This window comes from Gavia stellata, chromosome 3 (genome assembly GCF_030936135.1).
Source record: "Gavia stellata isolate bGavSte3 chromosome 3, bGavSte3.hap2, whole genome shotgun sequence".
Taxonomy (NCBI): Eukaryota; Metazoa; Chordata; class Aves; order Gaviiformes; family Gaviidae; genus Gavia; species Gavia stellata.
In genome coordinates, this window is record NC_082596.1 from 97501924 (window position 1) to 97525383 (window position 23460).

The 23460-nt window shown below is 45.0% G+C and overlaps 1 protein-coding gene across 2 annotated transcripts in view; it reads right to left on the reverse strand.

Moving 5' to 3' along the window:
• ATXN1 (ataxin 1) overlaps positions 1-23460 on the reverse strand; it is a 211905-nt gene that overhangs the window by 65184 nt on the left and 123261 nt on the right. For both annotated transcript variants that reach the window (XM_059815402.1, XM_059815403.1), the window contains exon 3: positions 19627-19750. The gene's annotated coding sequence lies outside the window, so the exon portion shown is untranslated. The remainder of the gene's footprint in view (positions 1-19626; positions 19751-23460) is intronic.

Below are 23460 nucleotides of genomic sequence, written 5' to 3' on the forward strand. Positions count from 1 at the left end.
CGTCAACCCTGAAAGGTCATCACTTGGACGATCGTAACCACTCAAACGTCCTTGAATAAATTGGCCTTTTTATTTATAACCAAGTATGCTTAACCTCATTAAACAACTGTTCTGGTCAGACAATATTATCAATATTATCAATATGCTATCATTATTTTAACAGAAATTGATTCAAATATTTTACAGGATTTAATCAGAAGTAAGGAAAATGGGAGCTTTTCTGAGTTAGGGCCTTAAAATTAAGCTTTTCAGAGTACTGGCTGTACTGACACGAGGTACGCAAAAGAGTGAAGAAGGAATTGCTGAGAAAGGGACCGGTGCCTCCAGGAGTCATGAGAAGATGGTCAGAATTAGGAGAACATTAGGATTAGAAGACCATCTCTTCCTCTGGCTCTTTGATGGTGTTTTAGAAACGAGCCATCCATACCATATGCTCTTTGGATTTGCTGGGGCCAAAGGGCACCACACAAAAGCGTGGTCTAACTTTCAAGAAGCTTCAGAGGCTCCTCAGCTCAGGGGCAGGGAAGATGTTAGCAACGTGCTCCACTCCCCGATCTTCCCCATACCCCAAAAAAGAGATGAGATTAGCCCATACAAGCAGAGAAAAAATGGAAACATCAGAAAAACACTCACTTGAGTGGGCTGTCCCAACAACCTCATTTCAGCACAGCATTTCAGGAGGGGTGAAGGCAGGCAAACTCACCTTTAAGGCTGCTCCTTCACAGCTAACTTGCCTCTCTGTGCCCAAACACCACAAAGACCTTGGAGCAGATTTAAACCCCAAACTCACGCACTAGCGTAGCAGGTGGAGTAAGGACTTTTCCAGAACTGCAGGGTTTTATTTCAAAATCTAAGTTTGGTTAATGTGCCTTCTGCTATCTTTCTACCTTCCTCTGCTTCTCTTTCTGCTGCAGTTCACTGGACCTGTTTCAAGGTCCCGTTAAATATGTCAAGCCTTTTACACGCAACTGCAACCTTGCAGCACAAAGCAGAACGGAGGCAGATGAAAGAAAAAGAAACCATCATTTAGCCACACATAAATTCTGTATATTTTGCATATCACTTCTAACACGGACTGGCAGCCCACACCAAAAAGACTTCTGTTTGGGAAGAAAGTGACATTTGAGTCACTTCTGTTTTTATCATTAGATATGAAGACATGAAACATCACCTCCTGCCTAATGCCTCCTTTTCTTGCTTCTATCTTATGAACAGGGCATGTGTTTCTGTGGTCCTTTAGAGCACTGCCTGCTTGACTCAGCACCGTGGTATCTTTTGGTGCGTGCAGAGCGTCCCATAACTGATGGAGTGTGTGAGATGCCACCCATGGCTCTGCTGAGCTGCCATCCTGGCAGGATGCGGTACCACTCTAGACTTGAATACCGGAAAGGTACATAAGGAACAGGTCTACGAAATGCTGCTTCTGCTGCCAGCAGAAAGCACCGGCTTTGCTTGCTGCTACCCATCCCCGTTTCACACGACCATTTTCTGCTGAAGAAGAGGCACCTGAACTCTGCTGGCTTTTGCCCCGCGGGCCACGCTTTGCCCATGCTAGTCCCACGAGTGAGACACCTTTGGTTAGATTATGCAGTGAGATGAACTTCTTGGAAGGGGGAATTTAGTCCTTTCAACCTTTTACTCCTCCTAATGGTTGGCTCCATTCTTTCTAAATCCCAAAACAACAACAACATCCATTCTTTGACCACAGGCCTTTATCAGGTTTTTAAAAAAAAAAAAAAAAATATCAAACTGACCTGCTTACTTCAAAGTCATGCTCTTATAATTTTAGCGGGCACATCATGAACAAAATGGTCTAGAACTAACCTCAAACAGTCATCTGGAGAAAAACAACATATTTTCCCATGTCATCACCACTATAGCACATACTAACCACAACTATTCAGCCTGTCAATTTTCAGTTTATATTATGATAACTTTACCTAAAAGCATTTCGTGATTCAAAAACAGCAAGTGCAATGCCAAGGAAACATTTGCTGAACTGACGAGCATGGCAGCGCTGGTGTGAGGAATACGCTTTCTGCAGAACGGGAAGCAGAGTAAAAAGAGATTTCACTGGGGGCAAGGGACTTCTCAGAAATTCCCCAAAACACTGCTTCAGGTTGGCTTAATCCCACAGTCTGATCACGGTAGGTTGTGAAGAAAGAGGCTTAGTTTGGTCCTCGGGCGGTGAATTTTCCACAAAAATCTCCAAGAACTGTGATGAATGGGGAAACGAACACATGAATCTTTTTTACTTGCATTAGCATCTCCACTTCCACACATAGGAAAGTTGTTCATGTCCACTAAGCATTTAAGAGAGGTAAAGAAGTAGAGGTTCATGGGAGTCTGGACAGGGAACTATGCGAGAGGCACGAAGCAACGCATTTTAAAAGGACTTTAGCAAATACACATTTAGCCGTGCAATCCCCATGATTCACAAGGAACCGAGCATTATACAGTCTTTGGTTACTTTCCTCATTTTAAGGAGGACAAAGGCAAACCCCTCATTAACGAAGCACTGTGGTTCAAATTCTATACTAAAAAGCTCTCAACTTTGACAGTCGTACGCCCACACTCAGGCTTCAAAAATATTCTCGTGCTTACAACGCTGTCTGTGTCATCACTCCAGAAGCAAATGAGAAGTCACTGCATCACTCCCCGGTGATCCGGGGCAAGGAGAGGATGGTCGTGACTGGAAGAACTTTAGCTGGATGCTTAGGTAGGGACAGCAAACCAAGCAAACAAACCTAAACCAAATGAAAACAAACAAAAAAACCCCTGAGAAACCTATGAAAACATTCTGCAACCTATGGTATTACTCTCTTCTTTGTACTGATTTGCCCCAAATTGGGCCACAGCGGCACCATGCAGGTTTCCATAATAAATTAATTGGTAGCTTTGCTTTTGTGGGCTGCAAGAGCAGTCTGAGCCACTTTGCTTTGACTGTACCTTCCCTGCCCCTTCTCCTTAGCAGCACTGTGACTTCCTAAAGGGCAGCTTAAACACCCCAGGGCAGCTTTACTCCTGGGAATGAACGGGAATGCATTTCCCCTTCTTGGTTTTGGTGGGAGACACACTGAACGTGACGTGCTGTCCCCGAGGACAGACAATTTCAATACTGGCTGGACTCGGAATGAGCCTCCTTTAAAGGGCTGCTCTGAAGCCAGGCATTGTTCCCCCCTCCTCACTTTGTATGAATTAGGAAGGATGTGCGTTCCTGTGTGTCCTCTCTGGACAGATCTTCTGCCTGGAAGGAAGAAGGAAATGGTAAGAAAGGGGCGAGGATGGGGAAAAATGGGTAGGAGCCCTGCAACTGAGCTTGCATTTATTTCAAAAGTGAATGAGTGGTTATCCATCTGCAGTGCCCCACACCCAAGACTTATACTCTGAGGCACAAGTTTTAGCAGATCTTCCATGATCTCATGGTCAGTCTGAGATAGACCGCATCCAGCGCTCACAAAATACACAGCTGCATTCCTCCGTTGCTCTGACAGCGATTTATGTCAATGAATGTACTGCTGCTAATACGCACTGAGCTCTCCCACTCCAGATGCCAAAACCGTGCTCTGCACAAAGCCAGGACTGTGTGGTGCCCAGGCACAGCTTGCTATTAGCTGTATTTTTCCCCCATCTCGTGGAAGCTTTAAGGGAGCCACGAGGAGAAAAGCAGTAGCACTGCAAGTTATGTCCAACCGCTCAGTAAACGAACCTCCATTTATATATGCAAGTGTTGCAGTTCTACTATGGGATCCCAGAAAGCATGAGACTTTCTTAATTTAGCAAGAACAACTGCATACTATGTCAACTCCTGAAAATCTCAGTGTACAGCAGAAAATGTTTGGAGTCAACAGACTGAAAAGCAAGGCTGCGGGATTTTTGTTTGATTTTACAGCATGTTTGACGTTTTCAAGATGAGACTTAAGGAGATGTAGTATCAGATTTGAAATCTTACTTCTCTGTTGAATCTTTCATTATTTTCAGGCTGTGCAATATGCTTTGATTTTTTTTTTAAATATAAACGCCATGTTTCACAGTTGAGGCTTTATCATGTTCACAGTACTTAACCGTGTACCTCACTTAAAATCAATGAAGCTGATTGAAATCAAAGGGATAAGGGGGTGTTAAAAAGGTAATTGTGCCCTGAAGTATTGTCCTGAACAGGAATTAGACTTAAGTATGTGATCAGGTGTCTCTAAAACAGGTCTTCCTTGTTTAATAATAAGCAGAGATCACAATATACCTTGTGTATCAAAGGGTAGCAAAAGCTACGTATCTTGAGGAGAAAGACTGAGCAGAGAGGAACTGGAAGCCTCTGGGCATAAGATGCGATTGCTTTATTAGAAGGAAGATTAACACATAGAGGCCAAGGATAAAGTTGAAACTCAAAAGGAATACAAGTCAGGGAAGTTGTTCCAGATGGCAGAGCCATGTGGGATATGACTCCACCATCTACTGTGGAAATAAAAAGAAAGAAAAAAACTTAGTGTTGAGAGAGCACATAGGACTGACAGGAAAGTAAGAAAGACCTGAGAGCAATAGAAGGGAATTAAAGGCAGAGTGATGAAATGAGACCTTCAGAAATTCTGAAGTGCAGCAACACCACTTCAATCAGCCAGCACAAAAAAGGCTCAGTCACTTTGCTTCAGATAAACCTAACATCTCAAAGCTTCAGTGCCTGTCCAGAGTACGTTCCCTCTCCTTTGGGATTTGACGTATCATGTGGACAGCTTCTTAGGAGCATCTCCCAGCATGTACTGCAGGGACAGACGATTTGCAGTATCCCATTACCGCTGCTCCCACCCCTGCTGATATGTCCAACATCATAAATGAGTAAGACAGAATTATGTCAGATGGTGTCTTGGGCAACTTAAGACTAATGGGAATTTTAAGAAGTGAAAATTAGACTGAATATGATATAAGACTTATTAACAGCTCCTTAAGGGAAGTGGAGGAAGCCACAAGGTCTGAACACTGGGAACTTAATAGGGCAAAACGCTTAAAAATGCATTGCAGGGAACTGTCTCGTCTTGTCAGGAAAACAGACGTGGCATGATCTACATAAATAGGCCTTCTGCACCTCTTCCTTCAATGTGAATGGGAGGTACACAAAAATAAAACAAAAAGAATAAGAAAGTACAAGCTAATAGACGAAGATCTGAAACTATTCTAGCCAAATTCCCTTTGATTCAAAGATGGGACTATCAGCCAGAAGTTAGAGGTGATCTTCCCGGACTAGTTAGTCCATTCACTGCACAACAGCCCAGGCTACCATCCGCACAATGACTGCAAAGGCAGGTTGATTTGAGAGCCAATGTACACACTCTCCGAAACCTCCACTCTCATCCACACGCACATACACAGGCACATTATGACCTCTTTGGTTTGGAGAGTCTTCTTATTACCATTTTTGTCTCCAAATGCCTGGCCAAAATGGGCTTTGACTGAAGCCTACAAACCTAAGGCCATAATAGTAATAATAACAAGTTCGATATGCGAGACTCTTATTAAAGTGGCAGAGAAGTACACATCACACATATAAATAATCCCTGAAAAATAATTTCAGAGACACGTCTGATCTTGACTTTCTGTACTGAAGGCCTAGCCTAAAGTCTATGAAGTCAACAAAAAGACTTGGAAACTTCAAAGCTGACTTTAGGCTACAGTATTTTTTCCATGACTGATGCTTTCCAGTCATGTTCCTTCCTGGTCATGGCTTCTCCATTTCAAAGCAACTGAACTTTAAACCTACCTAAACTAGCATAGTTGAAAACAACTGACCTGAAGGTAGTTCAAGAGTCTTGGTCTTCACATAATTATCTTTGCAGAAGCCACAGAACCTGTGGTCAGCTGGCTACTTGTTTACCCGTCCCCTCTTCCCAGTGAAAGGATGCTTATGTAAATAGTCCTTTTAAAATAAACCAAACAATTTACAAATCTCTTCTCTCTTGCAAAGTATAAACCTGTTCTTCCAAGACACAAGATGAATCTGATTGCTTTAAACTGTCTTGGCTTTATCTGGGTGCATAAATGAGACATCTAACTGCTACAGCCATGTATGTCAGCACGCCAGACACAAAGTAGTGCTAAAAACCAGGCTGCAACTCTTGCATGTTTTTCACGCTTATTCTTTCAACCTTGAGGATGCTTTCTTGGTTAGTCAACTTTAAATCTATTGTATACACAGTACTATTTAAAAACAGCACTCAAGTGTACAAGATAAACATGCGCCCCCACTGCGTTACTAAACACGAGATAATAAATTTGCATCCCTGTGATTATTACTACTACCGTGTAGCTGCCTTCAGTGTACAGAGCAATACAAAACCAGAGAGCTGTGCCAAGTAAGTGAGAGGCCCTGTAAAGAAAAAGGCCAGTGCTCTGGAGGCATAAACAGAGCTGTGCAAGGGAGAAATTCCCTTGAAAACAGGGAATGTCTGCCTGCCAGACATTAAATGTGTATAATGAGGACAAAGACAGAGCTTCTTCATGGAAGAATGGGAAGGCTCTTCCACTTGGGATACATGGGGAGAAGCCGCACAGTTGCAGGGAAAGAAGGCAGCTCTGAATTTGCATTTACTGCAGAAGTAAAATGTGAGCAGCGGGGAGGGAAAGGAGCACAAGAGCTTTGCCAAAGGTGCCAGAAAGATTCAGAGCTCCCTGCGGCAGAGGGACCCAGCTCTGGGCAGAAGAGGAGTGAAAACATCCCAGGAATATGAGGAAGGCATGCTCAGAGCAGCCAGAAAAAAAACCACCACCAGGATTTCGAACAGCAAATTCAGTCGGAGCCCTTCTAGTAACATGTCCCGTTCCACCACGGAACAGAGAGCAGGATTCGTGCTCCACGTCTCTGCCGTCCCGCTGGGTTCACCCCTCTCTGCACCATCTTCCCTCTGGCATCCTGCAAGAGCCTAGCCTTGCTCCACATCCCGCCGGGCTGGCCTGGCACCCGGGCAAGGGCTGCCACAGCCCGCTGGGTGCAGCGGTGGGGCTCGCTGCTGGCCACCGCCAAAGAGAGTCAGCAAGGGCAGGGCTTGGCTGTCTCTTCCCCCGCGGTGTCAGCACTAACTCATGCCTCTCGCCTCCCCTGCCTGCTGAGTTTAGCAACAACAAAGACGTTTGTAGGAATTTAATTGTCTTTGAGACTTCTACTTCCTGCTGGATTTGGTGGGAATCAGCCAAGACACTCAGTGTTATCGGAGGGGGGGAATGGGGACTGACAGACAGACAGACATCATCACCACCACACGCACCTCACTTCCTTGGAATCCAGGCTATAAACACCCAGGCTCTGGAGCAGAAATATTCATGAAAACATTTCATAATGCTTTACCAAGGAGTGATATCAGTATCATTATCTCCATTTTATGGCTGCAGCACTGACTGGTCACGACACGCTTCAAGTCACCCATCAGATAGCTTTTCCTTCTGGCTCTGCCACTATGTCTCCTGATCGCAAGGCAGCGCCCTACCAGTGGAGTCATCCCAAACCGCAGGCTGCACAAGAGGAAAGGGCTGCAGGAGTTAATACGGGAGTATCTAAACACCGGCTAGTCTCTTTGCAGACAGGAAGGAAAGGGAAGAATTTTAAAGGTACAACAGAAACCAAGAAATGCAATTCTCCTTCCAAAAGGCAACCCCTGCCTCTAGCAGGTTCAGTGCACTAGGCGATGTAGATGCGTTTCATGAAAAGGCAGTATAGGGCAAGACTGCCTGCAACCAGCATACGCCACAGAGGTGATTGCTCAAATTAAGAAACAAGCCAGAACCAAACCAGAAACCTGAAGAAGTCTGAGCAGGGGAGAAGGTGGGATCTGAACTCCAGCTTTCTGATCAGGCATCTTTCAAACTCCTGGGGGACTCACTCTAAGAAACCCGTAGTGTTTCCACTGCACTTCAAATCTATCCGTGCTTAGCACTATTCGGCCAAACCTTACCAAGGCTAAATTTTTACCATTTTCCTTTGTTCCCTTCGCATGTGAAAGGATAAAGTAACTGGTAATCAGTCAGGAATCATTTAAACGATTCCTTATTTATTAAAACAACGCAATTTCCCTTGTCTTATCCCTTAGGTTTCAAATTTTGCATATCAGAATTACGTCTTACCAAGGGAAGAATGTTCCTGTCATTAGAAGCTGAATCTAAAATAATTAGAAAATAAGAAGACAGGAATTATTGAATTTACTTTTTAATGCAAGAAATGGTATGAAAGAGCAGCATGAATTGCCATTTTATTTCTCTAACTGCATATCCTCCTCTTTATCTCCTCCTTTCTTACTGTTTTCAGGTGAAGATCAAGGATACACTTTCTCCCCTGATCCATCATAAACCAGAAGGCAAGTAATGAGCCCGGCAAGACTTGACCTCTGCCATCAGTCTCCTACCTGCTGTCAGCCCGTTCAACATCAGCGGGGTAGAAATGCCTCAGACTGGGTACCACAAGCTCTCCCACACTGCTGCTATTACTAGTCTTAAGACTGATGGTCCACACAGATAATTACATTTGTAGTGACAAACACTGCCTGAGATCAAAGTTTTTGCAGCGTTTGTTGTGAGCTGCTGCATAGCTACCACTACAAGTTATTGCATAGTAACGAAATGCCAAAAAAAGTGCCATGTGGTGATGTCAGGACACAGCATTGCCCTCATTTTGTGACTTTCTTCATCAGGGTATCAAATTCTCCTTCCTGGTACACCTTTGAACTACATTAAAATAACCCGAGTGAAAGGATGCTATCAGAAAGGAAAGACTTTCAAGAACGCAGTGGTTTGGTACATGGGGATGGCTCCCCAAATGAGCGCTCCTCTCACTCTGCTGCAAGCATGACCATACCATCCGCTCTGATCAGGTAGGTAGGCTGGATGAGAGCCACGTGTAGCATCTTCAAGGGTCAAATACTGTTTAGATAAGGCACTGGTCTGACTAAGAGCCACGACAAAGCCTCCTACAGCCTCCGTTCCAGAAAGACAGTTTACAGACAAACAATCCTCAATCTGCAACTCCTCGTCCCCCACGCCATCTTCGCCAAAACAAAAATGGAAAGACAAACCCACAGAACCAAAAAGAGATGCTTTAATATGACAAATCTTTTCTATACCAAATCGCTTGGGTTTTCCCGCGCAATACAGCACTGAGACTGAAACTCATGTGAGTCTGATTTCAGTTTCAGCTACACTGATACCATACCAGCTTTTCACAACCACAATCACATAGTTTGCTTTGCTCTTTGCAACGTTTTGAACTCCTGAAGGGACGTTTAAAAAGAAATGCTTTCATTGAGCTTAAATGCATTATGCCATAAGCCTTAAAATACCAACTGTAACTCAATTAAGGACCACTTATCCTGCTTCCATTTGCATTCCTGAAGAAGCGATCACCACTGCTTTACACGTCACCTTTAGCACTGGTCTCATCAGACAACAGGCTTTGTGTTGGCATGGTGGTTTCCCTCTTCGACCACGGATAAACACCATTCCCTATTGCTTTGAGGCGCCAGCCCCGACATGCCAGGCAGCCTTAAGAGCGTGCACAGCTCAACAAGCAGGCTCAGGGCTCACGTTTGTAACAGAAAAAGCAGCTACTATTGGCCTACGGGGGCCATGGGGGGCAAACGCTGGGATTTGTCCCCTGCCACCTGCGGCCCAGTACTCTTTCATCTGCCGCTCTCCACTTTCAATCCCAATGCCGTCATTGCAGTCAACAAAGCTCTTCCCGCTCATTCAAACCATTTTTTATGCACTTAATGGGTGCAGATCTGGGAGCGAACTGGAAACTGCCACTCCCAATCTGACCAAGCAGCACCATTAAATCTGCAATTCTGACTGAGTTGTCCTGTTAAGGTGTTCCTGGCAAGATCTTATTAGACAGCTTGAGTGAAAACAGCAATGGATACCAGTGTTTTAAAACTGGTGAAATACCTGCATTACAGAGAAAAATTATCTCCATACTGCTTTGGTGTGTGGTTTATACAAAACAGACTTCCTCTAGAAAAAACGCGGAGTACAGCTCAGCCTGTCTTACACATGCTCTAGGGGTGCAAAGCCAGCACACATCCCGTCAAGAGAACAAAACACATCCTTCTAGTATTAGACACACTAAGCCAGTGTTTACACACTGATCTGCTAATAAGCAGACCCAGGAATTCCAGAACACGAGATTTATATTTATTGCTATTTTACATTACTACAGAACATGCCAAGTTCGGGCACTTTAAATTATGAGGGCTGCTATCACACGTTCCCTTATCAGTCTTTCACACAACTGCATTACTGAAGCATCCCGATAAGAATGTCTAAAATGTCTGCTATGTTTTAAAACAGCAAACTCTTCCTTTTCAGTTCTGACCCAGCCATTTCAGCCAACAAAGCTCCTTCTACTCTTTCAAAACACTTTCTACTCACTTAATGGCTGCGATCATACTGACTGTCTTGGAAATTGCTACTCCCCAAAATAATGCAGCACAGCTATTTATTCATGGTAGTGGCTTGACGTGATTATTTTGAGGACTACGATTTCACAATATGGAATGAAACATGGACATCCATCTTTTGACAAGAGATCTAACTATCACACTCCAGGCTTCATACACAGAACATTAACGCACCTTTTAAATGAAGAAAACCAGGAAACTGTGTGACTAAAACAAACAACTTGCCAAAACCAGCATACGTTTTTGCACTTGCTTTTACATTCCCAGGCTCACTAAGATCAATGTATATATAGATAGGCATGTGTGTATGTGTCTATACATATGCATTAATTCTCAACCACATTCCTCAGGAAGGTGCCAGTCAGAGGAAGAACAGTCAGGAGTGTAAAAAGCCACTTCTCCTATAACGAGCAAAAATAGTTTTATTTGTTGTCATTTTGGGGTTGTCGGGGTTTTTTTGATTGTTCTGTAAGCTCAGTCAATGTCTTTGAAAGAGTATTTGACAGCAAACTTACCTATATTGCAATATCTACTGCTGGAATTGAATGTTAAAACACCAAATTATGAAAGTCACCTCACCCTGCACTCATTTCATTCTGCAAGAATCCCACTTGGGAAGTAAAAAGAAGGGAGAGGTGGAGTGGGGAATGCACAGCTAATTAGCGAGGTTTCACAATCTAATTCAACCTGCCAACCCATTTTTCTGCCAGTCCTGCACACGTAAATAGGATAAAAAGCAGAAATTCCAAGTTCTTTATACTTTTATTCCTCAGTCCCACCATTCCTCATGATCTGCCTGGGTACTTCTCTCCTCTCACCACCACCCCCCTCTCCCTTGAAGCTCCAGACCACCTCCTCCAGAACCAGGGAAGTCATTCGCATGCAACAAAACGAACAGGACAGAAGCCACCTGGCAGCACGTGTTCTTCTGAGAGCAAGGAGGCTACGGGCAGTTAATTGTTCAAGATCTTCCCTAACACTTACTACCTTTACTGACGTCCCAGCAAGCCACCCAAGGCTGAGTGATTCTTGGTAGCACATACAATAAAACCCCGGGAAATACCTGCGCTGCACAGCCCCACGGCACAGACTCGTGGGCTTGTGCTGAGCAGGCTCAGACATTTATAGTGTACACTGCAGGGCAAGGCTGTACAGACACACTTGTTTGACTCTCACCAGTGTCAGGCAGCACCCTGCTCAGTCTAATTAGCATAATCAGGGAAGATGTAAGGGGAGAAGCAGGGCTAATTAGCCTGAGCAAAGCACCTTGTCAGCTTGGGAATCTCTGCACGGGGCTTGGATGCACAAATAGATGTACCCATCGTGACTGAGCTTTTCTTACTCCCTGCAGTCAGCAAGTATTTCATTACGCCCAAGAACTACTTACTGCTGAAGCAACCTGTCTTGTCATCTGAGAGCAGAGTGGGGCGATTCCTCAGTTCTTAATGCTGCTTTTTTGAAGCAAAGAACCGCAGGGGTCTTACAGATCAATGTAGGATGCTTTCTCTCATTGCATGAGCCTAGGCAGATAACTCAACAGTCTTCCTTTGCATAATCTTTTTTGAGAGAGGAGGATCCTATTGTTTGTCAAGTCTTTGTTTTTTCTATTTCTTTGTATAGCATTCTAGGTAGTTGAAGAGAAGGAGAAGAAGAACACGGTGCTAACAATAGTTTCACTACTTCACTGTACCTTCCCCATCTCAAAATACTCTCCAGATGGAAAGAGTTTATTTGTAAGTAGGCAAGCAGAAGGCTGACTGAAGAAAAGCGATAATTACATTAGAATAATAACAACAACAAGAAAACCCGGAGCTAATGAAGACTGCCTGCTTCATTTAATTTAAGAAGAGACTTCACCCTATAATGAAGACGTATAAAGCTCTGCGGCTCACTCACCCTTTCGACGAATGTCATCCAGAGCAGCAGGACTGCTCACTAAGCCAAACCCCTTCAGCTGAACTGGTTTGGCTGGTCAATGATAACAAGAAGGAAGTGCCTGTACTTATATCTCCTTGATCACTCTGCAGGCTGTCCCTCAGGTTGAATAAAGATGGTTATACAAACATTTTAATGGATCTAGTAAAAGTAGAATCCTGGTAATCCTCACTGTGGATCTAACGGACATGTCTGAACTCAGGAACGAGTTACGAGGACCTTCCCGCCTCAAACAGCAGCAGTACATGACGCAGACTGAATGACAAAGAGACATTATTTTGCCTTTTTTCCCCATAAGAAGCTGATTCTTTAACAAAGTCGCTTGCAGTGCATGGTTTTACAAGAAAACAAACAACATTCCTTTCAAAAAATGTAAAGTAGACCCAAACCACTTTAATTGTGAACATGAAAAGCGTTAGCTCCTCCAGTGCTCTTCCTGTTGCTCCACCCTGAGTGTCAAACTCACTTTTACTTCACCAGAGGTTCATGTTACCTGAGGTTTCTTTTTGTGAACTATTTGCATCGGAAATGCTAAATCAAGCTGTTGAGAAGAGGTTTTATCTGCCAGAGAGACAAACTCCTGGCAGCTGAAGGCTTAAAGCACAATTCACCCGCTGCCTCCATCGCAGACACCTCTCCATTGCAAGGCATCGCTGTAGCTCTGGTCACAAATGTCCACCCACCAGGGAAGCCAAACCACGTTTTGCCCAGCTTCTTTCAACTGGCACAGCTTTCGCAATGCTTTAGTGGGATTCACTGCAGTCCAAATGTTGGAAGTGAGACAAAGGGAATTTATTAATCACCACCCCAATTCTGACTGAAGGTTGCCTGGCACAGAAACCTGGGAATAACTTTCCTCTCCTCATCTAATGCAACCCTCGCTCCCCAAACAGATTTTTTCTATTACTAGTGCAGTATCTTGGTAGTAACTTGAACTAGTGCAACAAACTTGATTCGCCATAGTGGGGAGGGTTTCTCTATTCTTTAAAGAGCTGCCAGGAGAACGCATTAGAAATAACAGACTACAGCATCTCAGGTTTCCTTAGCCTGTCTCTAGTTCTGACAACCCTAACAGGGAAAGAAGCTAAGAGGAATCCTGGCAACTTGCTGTTTTATCTTCTTCCTCTTGACCTTTGTGCCATCAGGTGCCTCTGAAACATTCATCGGTGTCTGCAGCTGGTAACACCAATGCTGATTACCAGAAACGTAAAACTCACTGAGAAGGAACACTGATAGCATCAATTCTGCCAGTCTCTAGAAGAGTATCTAATATTCCTTCCCAACATAAGCATCCAGGGTCAACATGCCTGGCAGGCTGCAAACAAACCTGGAATAAATATGAATGAACAAGTGGTCCAGAATAGTATTCTGCTACAAAGGGCTCGTGATCCCTTTTAACTAACCTACCAGTAGCGGCAGCCTTTCCTTTTGAAGGCACACTCCAAACAGAAAATGGAAAAAACCCTCCCCTCTGGGAGAGCTTAATTTATATTCCCTTCCTGCTGCTGCTGCCTCCAACATTATCAGCTTTGAGAGAAGCAGCGGCAGGCTACGAGATACCATTAGGGTCATCGCGGGCGCAGCAAACCAGCTCACCAGTGATGCTCACTAACACAGAAGCGCAACAAAGCGGCAGTGAAACAGAGGAGAGGCAGAAGAGTGGCAGAAGAAATATTCTAACAGGCACAGGACACCTTCACCCAGACACAACTAGCAAATACTAGAGCAGCTCTCATGCCATGCTATCATCTGTGAAGGCTGGGCTTGGTTCCCCATGCTGCTTCTTGGTTTACACTGGAAGTCTCCTGGACCAAGGAGTGCTGCAAGCAAGGACCTGAAGTTTCTCCAGCCGACACCACCAAGTTAAAAATAAGAGCAACCAGAAGCTACGCTGTTGAACTACAGGAGAAGCTTTTCCCTCACGGACCATACTGCAACCACCCTGGTATTGTAATCATTAACAAAGGCATTCACCTGCCTGCCTTGCTTCATTTACTCGCTCCAATGCACTAGTACTGCCTGGACTTCTCTAACGGCAAATCATGAAACAAAGCTGACAGCGAAAAGCTGGGGCAGCAGTTAAAGTGACTGCCAAAGAGAAATCTGTTTGCTCAGGCAAAAGCTGTTCTCAGTCCAAACACGGGAGTCATAATCTCACAGCCATTTGCTTGGAAGACAATGAAGGGAAGGCAGAACAGACTGGGAAGCTACAGCTTGCCACGGTAAGAGAAGAGAACAATCTTTGTGCCCAGATTTCTTTGCTCTGCAGGGTAAGTTTTACAAAGCTGACAACCGGTAGCAACATGTAGTGGCCCCAGGCATCATGCCTGCCTATCAAAGACTTGGATTTTAGCCCTGGAGAAATTACAACTTCTCAGTTCTCTGGAAGCTATATCGGCCGAGAAGAAAGCAAGAGAATAATGAATGACCTAACTAAGAATTATTTTAATACACAGATTGCATACTGCAAGCCATAAACTTAGGGGTGCAGGGAGAGCTGGGGGAAGACGGGGAGGAGGAAGACATCTCGTATTTGACAGGAACAGCATAGCCACAGATTACAAAAGGCAACCAGCTGGGGCTGCTATGACAGCAAAGTCATCTACTGGAGTGGTAGGGGCTGGCACACCGAATGGAAAGTATGGATCCAGCAGATAAGCCCCGGAGACAAAGGAGGAGGAAGCTCAGCGGTCCAGGCTGGAAAAGACAGGCGGGGAAAAGACAGGTTAGGGAGTTGTGAGTCAAGGAGCCAGCCTACAGGTATGCAGAGAAGAAAATAGGTAAATCCAGGGAAGCTGCACAGACGTGAATAAAAGGCGTTGGTCCCCGAGCGCTGGTGGCTTACGGCCTCATCGTCCTTCTGCAGGACTCAAAGCCACCCTGGCCAGCTCTCGGGTGGGTGGCAGGGGCAAGCAGACACAGCCCAGCTCTCACGCGCTGTCCGTAGGTGCCCATACACTGACCGTACGGGGGATGCCCCACCGCCGAAACAGCTCAGTTGCCGCGTACCGCCAAGGCAGGTTTGCCGCCCATGCACACCCAGAGGACGGCGGCTTCGGGGCCGGGAGAGGGGGTGAGCCAACCTGACACCCAGAAACACCTACCACCGCCCGCTTCGCTTCCACGCAGACACAGCAGCTCCGCTGTATTTCTGCAACATCCATTTCAATACAATGTTCATCAGATAAAATAAACTGCCAAACCAAAGGCCCAGATTTACGGTCGGAGACTTTTTTCTGAAGCCCTGCAAGAGACCCAAACTGTTTCAGCTTCCTCTCCCAAATGTCAGCCTTGAGCCGTTCTTGTCTGGCCGGCGGAAGCATGTGACATAAAATAAAAGCCAGGAAACAAGACTTTCTGAATAAACATTTATTTGGTGAGAAATACTTCTGATTTTTGGCAGAGAAATGTCAGAAACCTGAACCCCTATGTATAGCATGCCTACCGAGTGCAATTTCTATTTAAAGGGAAGCTGCAGCTATCTGTAGCTCTTAATGAAGAATAATGCCTGGGAATAAATTACTGCCATTTCTAAGAGACATTTCTCAAATGACAGTGATTCTTCCCTTTTTCCCTCTCCCTATAAATACTGAGTGGCATCTACTGGGCAGTTGTTTGGAAGAATGGACACATGCAGCTCTCTCTTTTGCCAGTAGCCTGGTAATTTCCGTAGAAAACCATGAAGTGGTTTAGCATACAGATACCAAAGCGATTCAAAAGCAAAGACATTCACAAACCTTAAGGCTGCATGTACCAAAACTTCCCGTCACTTTCCCAAGGTGTGCACAGCTCATCACTGTTGAACTGACACCGGGCATCACTTCCAACCGTGCCGCAAACCTGGCCTTGAGGCTCAAGGTGTGGGAGACGGCCGCTCGCAAAAAAACGCTGTAAAAGGCTCGCTAACACTCAATTTTCATTACCTGTGTATGCCTCCTCCCCGAGGGGCTGCCGCAGCGGCAGCGCGGGCAGGCGGGGAAGGGGATGCTCTGGGGAGCGGGTGTGCCGGGGCCGCCGCCAGCCTGGCCAGGCGGCTCAGGAAGCGGCACTGACATCAGCTCCAGGAGCCGTCGCTCCCAGCCCCGCCGCAGGTCCAGGTGCCAGGAAAAACAGCCGGCAGCCAGAGGAGGAGTACAGACGAGATAGGACCAGGGTGAAGGGAGCAAGGAGGGCCAAGGAGCGGAGAAAGGAGGTGGCAGCTCAAAAATGGGATGGGACCGGGGCTAAGCCTTGTGCGGCTGCAGTCCCCAAGATCCTCTCCAGCGTCATGCTCAGCCCTTATGGTGGCAGGTTCCCAGCGAAGCCGGGCACGGAAAGCCTGTCGGAGCGAGGAGCGGGGATGTTTACTACCCTGCCATCTGCAGTTTGCCCAAAGTAACAGTTAAGAGATATGAGATCAACCGAAGACGTTTCAGTTATTGACACATACTGGATTTAGAGATTTATTTTCCATTTCCCACAAACCGTGCCAGAGGTTTTCACATAAGCACAAAAAAAAAAAAAAAAAGTGAAGAAATGCCTGCGTGTGAGGAACATGAAGAGTTTATTCATTGCTGCTGTCAGAATGTGTTTGTGCTTGTGCGGCTAGCACTCCAAAAAAGCTGCGGCATATGTTTTCAGGATGGAAAAAAACCCCTCAGGATACCTAAATCCTATCAGAAATTACAAAACCGTAAGCTGGAATTCGCAAGGTACCCTCCTGTGAGAGCAAAGGAGCCTTGCCTCGCTTCATTTTCACCCCTCGCTAAGTGAAATAAACGTTCCTCCTTAACAAATCCTCCTGACATCCCTTTTTCTCTCTGCAAAAGAGGAATATGGACTTGATTTGTACCAGTTCTGCTATTCCAGAAATGTGCTTCATCCAACTGAGGAGAGCAGGAGAAAGGAAGCGAGAAATTAGTACTGTTTAGTAAACAGGCAGTTTCTAGGTGGATACAAGACACTGGTCCCAATTTACTGCCCCCCTCCCTCCTCACACCCCCCTTCCTCTGAAATTTGCCTGGATGGCAGGAGGAGGAGGTGGAAGGGATGAGAACAGCTACCACTCGCAACGGGAAAGGTCTCATGGCTTTCTGCACATCTTAACGTGACAACACGCTGCAAACGCTCAGGGAAGAGAGAACAGTACTTCTCAGTAAAATCACCGTACGCTGGCATTTTCTTTCAGCAGAAACACCATCCCTCCTCATCTCTGGTGTTCCTGTCTCTCCGAGAAGATAAAGGAAAGAGGGGAGGGGAGAGGAGGAGCCTGGCCGACTGCCTCCTTCTTGCAGCACTGTCCTCCAAGCAGAAGTCAGGTGACAAAACACGCTCTCAAGGAACTTCTAAAGAGAATGACTCCCCAAAAGAAACCGGTCCTGGATGCCAGCGCGAGAGCCGTTCTCAAGAGCACTTTCTTTCCATCCGTAGCTGGTGAGAAGAATGCTGCTTTTTCTGGGCAAGCCCGGGCCTCACGAGCGTCATTGGGGGTTTTGGCACCGCATTAGCAGACCACCGCGCTGCACTTTAAGCGGGCTTATTTGAAACCGTTTAGGACAGGGTAGACTGTAATAACCACACCGACAGCATCTTAGACAGATACTCCATCCCCTGTAATGGTTGATGATTGCCTCCTTCTCTTGTGCAGTTTATCTGGCTGATCTGGCACACCACACACCTTAGAGGACGTGGGGAATGCTCTCCTCGGCATGAGGTGGTGCTGCTGTTGCAATCAGTGGAGGTGATTGCAACATCTTGAACAAACATCTCCTGCTATCCCAACAGCTTTGCATGCTAGGACAGTTTTTTTTATTATTATTATTATTTAAGGCTGCCCTCCTCTGCTCTAGGATGTCAGCGTGCAAAGTAAGCCCTTGTGGTTTCAAGGAAGTCTTTCAAAGTGTGGGAATAAGCTGATATGGCCACGTCTGCTTGGATACATAGACAGTGAGAAGCTCCAGGTCTCACAGGTCCCTTATTCATCTTAATGAGTTACTAACTTGGCAGCTTAGCGGTACTAGTAACTAACAACTCGCAATGTCAGCTTTGTTAACTATTTCTCTGTACATCAAAGCAAGTGGGAAAGGGGGGAGATGATGAAGATTTTTCAGTGTCTTCTCCAACATTTATTTTGCAAGTGGCTCTTGGGAAAGCAGCACCACTTAGACTCTGTCTCAGTCTGCTTCCCAAAGCCTGACCCCAAAGGGAAAAGCAGAGCAAAGGAGAGCATCCAACTTCCAGGGAGCTAGAAGGGATGCCCAGCAGCCATAAAATATATTTATATCTCCTAAATTTATGGGAACTGCAAAAACTAATTTGCTCAAACTGGAAGAATCTGCAGCTGTTTTATCACTACTAACATCCTGAAGGACCACTGCATACTTTGGGCACAAGGATTTAAATACTAACTTACCTAATTTTGAAATTCCCAAGGTCCCTTCTTAAGACAAAAGTAAGGATTATTCTCAAACCTGGAAGGCAGAGAATTCTTGTCTTCCTCTGTTTGTGAGGATGTTTACATTTGATCTGCACGTTTGCCCATTTCAACCCAGAAAAGCAGTGGGCTTCACGAGAAAAACAACGCACATAAAAATATTTATGCCTTCTCTTTAGCCATCCCTCATGGGAACAGTTTCTTTTATTAAATGCAGCAGCTGGACCAGGGTCTTAGTTATGTCACTGTGTTTCCCTCTGAAAGGTGTGCTACTCCAATTCCCATGAACGCAAACCTCCGAGAGGAGCACTTGTATTGAAAATACTCAAACTAATATAATGAACTGATTAAAGCAACAGGAGTTTGGAATACCAGCCGCAAATAGCCACACTGGCATTCCTCTGATTTGAAAGCAGCCAAATAATTCCAACCATTGTATGAGCATGTATAAAACTCCTGAATCTGACCTGTAGATTGGTGAACTGTTATCCATAATATTTTTCATTCTTGTTAGGCTATATAGTCACAAGGCCTTCAAATGCAGGCTTACATGTTTAACTAAAAAGCGACAGTAATATGTTAAATAATTGTAGCAGTCCAAGGAAAAGAAACCCAGCATCTTTCCTTAGATAACACTATTCTGCCCTTGAAGATACTGCAAGAAAGAAAAAAGAGAGAGGGAGAGAAATTCAAGTCTGGCTTTGCAGCCCAACCCAAACACATCTGCCTTTGGTTTCAGCAGAGCAAAAAGATGCTCAGCACATCACAGGGATGGGAGCAAACACTACAGTGCAGGTACCGCCCCCCAAAAGACACAATTGCAAGTACACACTATCGCTGGTAGGAACTCACAACATTCACTGTGTTCTTCTTCGGGGAATTCTGGATTATCTTCTAGCATGAAGACTCTTCAGAAGCTGCCGGATTGCTCACAGGTCCTCACTGGCTTTCCTCTTTCAAATAAAGTAAGGTAGAGCTGTAAAAGAAAAGCAAAACAAAGTAAGAAAGGAAAGCAAGGAATAGAAAGAGGAAAATCCATACAGCTGTTTAGCAAATGAACAGTTGATTCCTACACCGCCTTGAAGCAAATGCATTTTTAATGAGCTCCCAGGATGGAGGTTCCAGTACAGAGTGAGTGTACGTCAAACACTGATCCAGGATAGGAAAAGTCATTTGCTCTGTATTTCTTATTACCAACAAATAAAACTCCGTTCAGAGTTGCAGAGGCAGATACATAATTAAAATAGTTCTTGGATACTTCTGTTGCCATAACAAGAGGAAGAAAAAGCTACTTGTGGTTGTTGTTTTGAGAAGTGTCTGCAAACAAAGCCCACGGTGTGCAGAGAGGTCGGCACAGGAAGATTTTTGTTCTCAATGAACTCCTCTAAGGGGATGCAAACACCGATCTATTGTCTGTAATATTGCAACAGAGGAGTACTGAAACCAAAAATGCACGCACACACTTGCTACTCCTTAGTAGGAAGTATTTTTCACATGTGACGTTTTTAATATCGTGAGGTTCTCTCGTACTTATTTTTTGATGGAATTTCTTTGTAGACCAACTCTTTATTTTTTTGACCTACCGTACAAGGTATCAGACCATCCTCAGCCTTTTTACTGCGGTCTGGGAGAACCACCATGCTACATTTTTATGTGAACCCCACGGAGCATACTGTATTTCTACAGGGCCCGAATGGAACATTTTTTCCTTCAGCCAGGTTCCCGTGGGCTACTTGTGCTTTCTAAATTCTTAGTTTCACTTTGTGTCCAAACCTTTCCTATCTCCTTGACATTAAGGCTCCCCAAACATTTCACATGTAATTTCAGGACCGTGCGTATGGATCCCATCCTAGCAGCACTATGGTGGAATACATGTCCCCGAACCAAAAACATGTGCAGGACAAAAGTCTACACCTGAGACAGCGCAAGCTCTCTTTGCTCTCAGCAGAGGAAACTAGGCAATCTAGAAAATTATTAATTTGACCTATCTTAAGCATCTGCTTTAGGACAGAATGAATCACTCTCTAGAAAGGTCTGCTTCGCTCCCTCCATAAAGTGAGTCTAGACACTGAGCTCAGACTAGATGGCTACGGACGAATGCAGATGAATCTCACCCTACGTGAAGGCAGGAAACAAGCCAGACAGACGGACAAGAGCAGTTCACAGGTGAAGAGCAGAGGGAAGGCAACGCAATGGTAGTAGGCAGAGGAAACTACTCAAAAGTTTACAGCCCTGAGACAGTCTGTTTTAGTTGAATGTACAAAGCAACAGCTAAAAAACCCTCCAAAACCCAAACCAGTATCTGCCCAGCTCATCCAGCTTTGGTGTAAGACAGCTACTGGATTTACTGGCTGAGGCTAAGCCCTCACAGAGCAGCATCTGTGAACGTTTGCCATCTCCTCCAGCTGGTTGGGACTCTCCATGGCGTACTGGAAACAACGATGGTGATGAGCCTCAGTTGCACGTGTCTTTGTCCCCTCCCTGATGGACTGTAGCATTGCAAGATACCTGTTACACAAGCCTTCCCGGCTTAAGAAACTCTGAGCTGGAAGTACAGCTCTGGTCTGACAGAGGCACTGCAACCTCAAGATCCTTCAGATACCCAGGCTAAACTTCTAGGACTTTGGTCAACAGCTTCTCTCCTCTACTAAAATGGGACTCTGCTGCTTATCTGACAGCAAAGAACATCGTCAGATATGATCTCACAAGCTTTTTAACTTTAGAAAGCGGACCAAAAAGAGAAAAAAAAACCCCAAACCTATTTTTAAGTCAACCCTCAACATTTTGCTTAACCCAAGCCAATTTATTTTCAAGCCATTTATTTTTTTGTTAAATTATGTGAATCTCAAAATTGAAAAACAACCCCACCCAAGCTCAAAATACTCAAAACATTTTGTTTCTAAGTGTTAACATTTTGTTTCAAAGTGTTAAAATGAAACATTTCAGCAATTTCAAAATTTTTTTTTCCCCAATAATTTGGCAATCCAAAAAAGTCCTAAAAATTCCGTTTTTTTAATCTTCATCTCTTGTCATTCAACATCAAGGGGAACCTGAAAATGGATTCCAAAGGACTACAAGAAAATATTTAACATTTCTGCCAAAATTAGATGGCTTCCAATTATTTTTAGTAAGAGCAGGGAAGTTTATTCCATGCGCATCTGGTCTCCCATACCAGATTTTGCAGCTCCTGCTTGCACGGACTCCTCTGAGCCTCCCTGGAGAGCCCGCTGTGGGTGACACCGGCCTGAAACCTCCCACACCCAGTGAAAGTCCTTCCAATCACTTCAACAGGCGGCATTAGGATTTTGATTCTGTTCAAGTTAAACAAGGCTCCGATCGCCTATACCGGGGCTCCGATCGCTGAAACAGGAGCAAGGGTTGTGTGCTAAGTATGCAGTTATCTTGCTATCAGCCTGGAATTTGTCTTGCAGACCCCTGCCAGCGCGTGGACATGGGAACAAGTCACAAGCAGCATCTGTGCAATACAGTGCAGCGATGCTCTGTGGCAGCTATCCTTGTCCCTGCGTTCTTATCTCATGGGAAAGACGACATGAAGCAAGGTAGCCTACCCGTCAGGGAAAAAAGGGCGAGAGACCCTGTAGGTACCATAGGGTGCCTTTACACCACGCACACAGCCAGTTATTAATGGAGTAGATGATGTGCTGTAAATTCACAAGCTAGTTTAATCTGCTACAACTTGCTCACTTGACCTTACCCGTGGGCACTTCTTTCTGCGAGGGCCAAGGCACGTCTGCTTGCGCATGTTCCCAGACATTTTTATGCTTAAGATTTAAAGACAGCATGGCACAAACTTCAGGACACACAGGGAGCTACCCTGCTTACTGAAGCACAATCCTCGCCTGAGAGCGAAGCACTCATTCCCTAATTGGGACGATCTTTTTGCTATGTAGATCTGACGGGCTGCGATGACATGCTCTTCTTGGAACATGCAAAAGAGTCGTAACTTGGAGGAACCATCAAGGAAGGCCGGTCAGCAGTACAACTAGGTTCTAACCAGGCTTTGCAACTGAAGTTTCAACATGATCAATGAATCATTATCACATACTCAGTTACTGATCGCATCTCGGCTATAAATGGGAAGTGTTACACAACGAAGCTGTTTTTCATGGTCCCGCAGCATTCTGGTTCTTCAAACACCATAGCATAGCCCTGCCCTTGAGTGGGAAAAAGGGCACTGAGGCGACAGGTTAGAATTGTAGCTGAGAGACGAACAGACCTCAAACGGAAGAACATGGAAGTACTTCTTGGGAGTATTTTAGATACTAAAATTGGACCCCAGGGCAATCAACAAATAAGAACCACAGTACAAGCGAGTAACTGTAAATTGGCAAAACCAAAAACCAGAAGTCGGCTCTGTGCAATACCCTGTATTTATTCCAAGAAAAGGTCATGCTCTCCATCTTGCTTTGAAGAGCAGGCAGTGAGAGATCACCATTTTTCCAGTCCTTTCCTGCAGGTTTTTAATTGCCATTCCTTACTCTCTTGCATCATGTAATTTGGTTTTCCTTAATAACACTATTTAAGAGATGGCAGCGTTGTTCCCAGGTTGTTTCCTTGTTTCCTATTATCCCACAACTAATCCTTCAACTCAAATAAAACGATAATTCATTTCCTCCTTTATTCTCCCTCTGCATGAAATCGTTTTAGACAGGCTCAATCCTGCCC